The sequence below is a fragment of the Tyto alba genome, unplaced genomic scaffold, assembly GCF_018691265.1.
Source record: "Tyto alba isolate M040663 unplaced genomic scaffold, T.alba_DEE_v4.0 Super-Scaffold_7, whole genome shotgun sequence".
NCBI classification, from domain to species: Eukaryota; Metazoa; Chordata; class Aves; order Strigiformes; family Tytonidae; genus Tyto; species Tyto alba.
The window spans coordinates 26814355-26821749 of NW_024881328.1; the positions used below are offsets into that span (position 1 = coordinate 26814355).

A 7395-nucleotide genomic window follows, 5' to 3' on the forward strand; every position below is an offset into this window, starting at 1 on the left:
CGTGTTGATGGCACTTAAATTAGCAGGTCATCAGGATCCCAGCAGGTCTGTGTGCAGTTCTTAAGCATGCCCAAGTTAGGAGACAAAGGAGAGTGAGTAAATCCTGATGGCATGTAGAGATGGGACAGGACAAGGAGGCTGACTGTCAGCTCCTAAGGGATGTATAAAAGGCATATCCAAAATCAGCACATGGGGCTCATTGAGAAACTACAGAAAATCTCAGCATGCTAATCAGCTCAGCTAACAGAAGCCAGGAAATACTTAAATCTGCTACAAAAATAGAAAGGGATTATAAAGCCTTTACATTGTTTTCCACAGTTTATTCTGTGGAATAAGTAATTTGTATTAGTGGAAATGAAGACATTGCAAAGCATTATGAAGTGACCTTGGAGAAATAGAGCTCAGCTTCAGCACACAAATAGTTCTTTGCAGTGAGATGGGTCTTTACACCTTGACGTAGGATCAGGGACAACTGTAAGTGACTAAGGCATAAGCACATACATCAGAAGATCTAGTGCATATAAAGAATTTGTGCTGCTACTGCTGGTGAATATGCATTGCTTTTATTTTGGAACAGATTCATATAGGTCATTGGTGAAATAAATACTTCAGTAAAAACTTTCAAATCTCTCAGGTTCTTATCATTTAACCATTGTTAGTTATTTAGCAATTATCCTGATGAAAGGTTAACAATTATTGCAGAGGCATTCCTTCAGTCAGGGGAAGGAGAAATGGTTTAAAATTAAATCCTTGCAGTTGGTGCTTAATGGTAATGACATGCTATTTTTATATTATTTGAAGTAACAGATGATTACTTAGAAACTTTGACATTGGGAAATGGGCTAGAAAAGTACGGTGTTCTAAATAACAGACAAGCCTTCTCTGCTGTGAGATGCCTCTACTACATGGTAGAGGCCTTTACAGACATACAGCTTTACAATTAATATCTTGATGACCACTGAAAAATGCAACATGAGGTTTATATGTCAGGGTCCAAATGTAAAGTAGGCAGAGACTACAGGTAGGAGTGTTAAGAGAAACATTGCCTTTCTAAGAAAGAACAAAGTATATTTTCTCATATCACTAATACATTAAGTCAAGCATTTTTAAACAAAATATGAAAGTAAATTAAGCCGATAGTGGGTGCAGTATCTTTTTAAGTTTATTCCTGATCTACCAGTAACTTCTGTTAAGTTGCAAATATTTTTCTCATATTTTTTGAAATTTAGCATAGTTCAAAATATGTAACTACCACATCTGAATGTCCCATCAGCCATTTCAGACTGCAAAAATGAAATTGCAATCTATTTAATTTCTCTCACAAGCAATAGCTGGTATCCAGGGTAGACATATGAGCCTGTATTTCATGCTTTCTTCCTCTCTTTAAAGGAAAGTTGGAACAAATTTGCTGAGCCTTATGCGTCAAAATGCAGACTCCAGAGCATTTCAGAGCAAGAGCAAGAAAGTGTCTCATAGCTGTCAGGGGTCCCTGTGAAACGTATCCTGCCAAGCACCCACACTTAGGTCAAGGAAGGTGTATTATGAGCACCTTTACCAGTCACATCCCTGACCCCACAGGGAGGAAGGTGGGAGGAATGCAGCCTGCTCACACAAATTGATTTCAGGTTGCCAATCACTTGGTGTCTTTCTGGTGCCTCATTCTAGATGTTACAAAGTCTTCACTGAAAGACGAGCCAGGCTTTTGGGTATGGCGTTTAACATAATGCTGGGTACTGTAAACAACTGCAAAGCAATTGATGACCTTATATTTGTTAGAAATAGCTACAGCACGTGTTCAAGCTGTAATAAGAAGAGAGGTATTGGCACATATAGTTTAAATAAGAACAAATTTGAAGATTCAGTGATGCCCTGCAGTATATGGAAGTACATGGCAGCATATGGAACTTCTCACACTTTTCTGAGTATTTCTTAGGGCTTAATATCCAAATGTTAACTGCAAAATATTTCAGGAAATTCCATGTTTATAAAGATGGGGGAATACAACCCTTCTGTCAGGCTTTTACTGACAGCAAAAGGGGCTGAGTTCAAACTTCAGGAGCTTCTGATAAACACCAGCTTAAGTATATACCTGGAAACTTGAAAATATAAAACTAAATGAGCTAATTATTCCCACTTGTAAATGACAGATGAACTCAAGTATTAGAACACTGTTTCACTGAAAGGGGGAGGAGGAAGCTGTAACAGGGAGATAGAGTAGTTTATCATACATAGCCACTCTTTTCCAGAAGTGCAAGTATGTAATATATAGTCCCTCTCTTTCATCTCTTGTGCTGGGTCCTGTGGCTGTTTTTCTCATCCTATGGTAACACCACAGTCTTGCAGGTTACAGCTGTCAGGTTGGGGGGATGCGATGAGTTGCCTACGCTGCTGGGGAGCAAGGCCTCCAGATTCCGAAGTTCCACGGATCCAAAGCTGATGACCATTTGCTGTCTCTGCTGGTGCCTCTAGCCACTTGCCCCAGCTGCCCCTTTGCTCCAAAGGGTCTCTGCAGCTCCAGGCTCACATGCATAACGACTACAGCTCTGCTAACCGTGCCTGCTCCGCAGTTCCCTCTGCTCTCCAGCAAGAAGGCTTGTAACACGCAGGGCTGCACAGCAGTCCTTGCTACTCGAAGGAGACTTATTAAATAGACTTCCTATCCTGCCTTGTCAGTCTACAACTTTTACACCCCAAATCACATTTACATGAGCTGATTTGCCCCGATGTAAGCTCAGTATTGAAACTACACAATTTCACTCACATTATGATAAGTCTGCTTGTTACAAAGAGAAATATCTCACCTATAACACCGGCAGCAAACTGTGTCTCAGAGCCAACCCTTTGTTGCCCTCCTGCCACCAGATGTCAACAGTCCTCCTTGTCTTCTGGCAAGAGGGCAGCTCTTCCCTTCAGGCCACAGCCATCAGCACTGCATTTGTCTAAAATGAGAGAAAATTGTAGCTGTTCTTCCTGGCTCTTTCTTGAAACAGCGGAAGAGGAGATAAAATAAATGGTTTGACTGAAACCTTAAGTGAACATAAATTGTGGTGTAGATTAAGAAGTCAGTTTGGTCATAAGAGTAGGCAGAGTTTATCGTTACATTTCATTTCCTTTAATGGAGGCTTTCTGCTGCATTTATATGAACAAATCCATTCCTTTTAAGCTGAACTGTGTGTGTGTATTCCTCTGTGATTTAGAACATCCAGAGCTTCAGGGCATATATATCTGAACTGCGCCATACATACCTTTCCTTTCCTTTCCTTTTCTTTTTTTTTTTTTTTTTTTTTTTTTTTTTTTTTTTTTTTTGTATTGCTGCACTAACCAAACTGTGATCTGTCACTGGTTCCAAGTCAATTATACTGTCTTTTCATTTCAAGAGGAGAAGTATGTTAGACATCCCAAAGTTCCTCAAAGCTAAATATTTTTTCAAGTTTTTCTCTGCTTCTTACACAGAACTGTGAACACATCCTTCATTCTTACTGACACTCAAAAAACCGTCACCCATTTTCACTTTAGAAACCATTCCTACTTGTTGGTTTGTTTTGTATTTTTTTTTTTAATTATTTTTTTGTGGCATGGGCTTTTCTGAGAAATGGCGTATTTAGAATGGAGGCAATTACCCATTGCTTGAGAGACATTATACATTCATAATGGCACTGTTCTGGGATCATCTAAAGCACATACAGGTGTACACAGCAGTTTCTAGTGAGGTTTTTACATTGTTGAATTTATCTGTGTAAACTCATGGTAGAAGTCATCTTCCAAACAACAAACCAGCAGTACCTAATGACAGGCTTTGAGGGTGAGGTAACATACCTAAAATTAACCCCATTTATAAGAGCATAGAAATGAATGAGCCCATAATTCAGGGAAAAATATCCATGTTGAGTCAAGTCGCTTGCTTTTGGGAGCTCTGTTATCTTGAACTTGGTATCCATGTGTCTCTGAAGGTCCCCAAGCCTCTCAGAATAGCACTGCTGGAAAGCAGGAGAGATATCAAGACAGTCAGTAACAAAGACCTCTTCCCACACCCTCACACTCCTCACAGCTAGGTTGGAGCAGAACTGAAAGTACCCTCTCAGCCCCAAATCACTGTCTAAACACAAACTGCTAGCCAGCACTCTGGAAAATGTGCTATGTGCTTAGACAGGCTTTTAATCTATTTCTCTCTCCTTTCACACTCTATTCAAACAACATTTTCTACTTGTCTCATAACACATAAAGCTTGGCAGTCTTCACAGTATAGAGTGGGGCTGAACTACTTCAAATGCCCACAGGACTTCAATTATCCTCCTTGCTCATCTGCAGTGATTAATACTTTTGAAAACAGACTCGCACTAGTATGGCTGGAGCAGGCGTGTGCGTGCCTGCATGTCTGCAGACAGCTCTGACCGAAGGCAGGAGCAGAATCACCAATGCTCTGCTGACTGCAGTGCCCAATCAATAATCCATGGCAAAGGCATCACAAGCTATACAATATATCATGGGGTCTGACAGCTGGCAAGTGGTATTCCTAGCAGCAGGATGCCTCTACACAAATCCAATTTTGGAGAATTCGGAATGTTTGGAGTTCTGTTTTTCAAAGAACCTATTCGGTATCCACACAATAGAAATTTGAAAGAGAATTTGTTGGATGCAGTCATTTGTATTGTTCCATCTCCATAAAACTGTGTTTTTCCCAAAAGGAGAAACTGTGGAAATGAAATGATCTCTAGTTGAAAATAAACATGAACACATATTTCAATTTCATTAAAAGGATTAAAAATATACATAAGATTTTCCTTCATCCTACAAGAAGTAAAATCATACTCGCCAGAAGACTTGTTAAACTGTATCTGCTAAATAAAAGGAGGAATTACAGAGATGTTATTTTGTGAGGGTCCTTCAGACTCATACTTTTGTCACAAATCTGTAATTTAGTAGCAGACAAAAATGGATAAAACAGAGAGAAAAATGCTTTGGGGGACATCTAAAAGGTAGCTTTGCACCCTCAAGCTGCATTTGGGGATCACAACACGGCAACACACCTGGTTGTAGGGAAAGCATTTTTCAGTTTGGTTACATGCAGCCTCCTCTTGCAAAGATCCACATTGGTGTATATCAATGGCGCATCAAGGCTTCATGGTTTGTGATAATAATATAGTTTCATCAGAAAGCCTAAGACAAATAGTATGAAAAATTCACTGAGAACAGTGTTAGGTAGAGCTTTTATTCATTCCATAATTCCAGTTGCTAGTTTGTTTTTCATTTCTCATTTTCACATTTTTCTCTTAGTCTCTTTCCTCATACCATTCTCTCTCTGCCCTCTGCATAACTATTTCTGTTCCTCAGTGATCCAAATTCATCCTCTGTTTTGCAATCCTTCTCTCCTATTCATCTTTCTTTTGACATCTTTTATCAAATTTCTTCTTTTATTGTTTCCATATCTCTTCTTCCCTCACCCTATGTTTTTTATCCTTTGTGGTTTGTTTGTTTGTTTGTTTGTTTGTTAGTTTTTTGTTTGTTTGGTTGGTTTTTTTTATGCTTCCTAAGCCTCATACATCTGTATGCCTACTTCTTGTGTCCTTTTAAAAATATTTCACTTGCTAGCTAACTTTCTGTACTGGCCTCACCTACATCTCATCACTTACATGGTAATTCATTATTAGGTTGTAGAGAGGCCAAGCACACTGATGAGTTGAACTCACATGTACAAAGAAAACTCCAATTAGTTTCTTTAGCTGTAACTGATAAATTAACACCACGCTGATTGGATTTTAAGGACGTACTCCCAATAAGCACAAAGAGTCCTCCTGAACATCTCTTCTACCAGTTACTATTTGCTTCTAGTCTCCCTACAGTGCTCACATTTTTTTCTGGTAAGTGCATCATTTCTCTGAAACTACTGGCATTTCTACAAATACATTTGCTCATGGAATGACAGCCGCAAGCAATTCAGATAACGTTCAATTAGCAGGAGACTGCAAATAAACTGCTTGTCAGACACCTCCCAGTCCCACTCCCTTTCTCTGAATGTTCAGGCCAGGGAATAAATTTTTTCCTTCCCTACTTTTCTGTGATTTGCATTTTCATTTGCTAAGTGTATTACAATTTCCTATTTATCTTGGACTGCAGCATCAAGATCTTTGTGCATCTTATTCCCTCCAGGAATTTCCCAGGCAAGTATTTCCCCGCTGCACCTATTTGTTAAACAAAGATAAAAGATTTGTCTAGTGCAAAAAAGTAGAGACTGTCCTCAGAGAAAGCCAAAATCCTTCTGAAGAATAATTAATTTTCTGGATACAATTCAACAGAATGCCATTGTGTTTGTGAACATGTGTTAGCAAGAAATAAAAGCTTCAGATTGCATAAACTCTCTCCTAGCTGACTGGAATAACCAGAAAAAAAAAAAAAAGTTCAATGTATTTTGGGGTTCTCGTATACCTTTAGCTCAAGCCTGCACCCAGAATTTCTGGAACTACTAAATATATTCCCTAACAGCCCTTAAAAATTGTTCCCCATTTCCAAACACTGGATTCTTGGGGTTGGGAGAATTTAACATTATTAGCGAACCACAGCTTCAACCAGAACACTATCCCCAGCGTTGTGTTTATGATGATACATAATACATTCCCTTAAACTAGTGTTAGAAATAGTTCATTATTTTGATACCTTACTCACCGGAAAGACCATGCACCAGGCATGTATGCTTCTAGCCGCCACTTCTCTGGGTGGTGCATGGTTTTCATTGTGTGGTACCGTCCAAGAGGGCTCGCAGAGAGGCTTCAGCCCCTTGGGAGCACTGCCTGACCCTGCCCTTCAGTTCAGCCAACAGTGACTGTTTCAGCTCTGTTTATCTCTACAAAAAAGGAGGCCCTCATGGAGCTAATCCAAAATTTCTATCACTCTCTTCAGCATCTGGAAGAACCTTTAGTTTGTTTGGAGGGTCCTTCTGAAGAATTCTACATTAAGTTCAGCTTCACTATCCAAACCAGTTTTCAGTTTGCTTCCTGTTATGATGGTTCAAAAACATCAGTGGGGAAGTGCTGAGTTGAAAGTTGATGCAAACGAAGCTTTCTGAGGGCTGACTTTTCCCTGTGTGCCAATAACTGGCACACAGAGAGCACTTTATTCTCTGTGGTTTTACCCCATCAGGAGTTCTGGGTAAATAGTTTATGCAGATGGGTTAGCTCTCTGCCCATTATTCTCCCTTTCACCAAGAGATGAGAGTCCTGAAGATTCAGGGCATGGGGCTTAAATGATATTTTATGAAAGAATATTTTTCTATTTTAGAATAATACCTATCAGAAGGAAAAACAAACCAAAAAAAATAATTACAGGAGTTAAGATTCCCACAGCTGCATCCAAGTACTTTTTAAAATCTCATTATCCCTCAAGACTTACCACGATGTTGAC

At 39.4% G+C, this 7395-nt stretch overlaps 1 long non-coding RNA gene across 1 annotated transcript; it reads right to left on the reverse strand.

Moving 5' to 3' along the window:
• Positions 1-3337: 3337 nt before the first annotated feature.
• On the reverse strand, positions 3338-6747 carry LOC116965814. Its single transcript, XR_004409670.2, has 3 exons — positions 6661-6747; positions 5028-5157; positions 3338-3977 (listed from the first exon to the last, which is right to left on the reverse strand). It is a non-coding gene; the product is annotated as an uncharacterized LOC116965814 (long non-coding RNA).
• Positions 6748-7395: the final 648 nt, after the last annotated feature.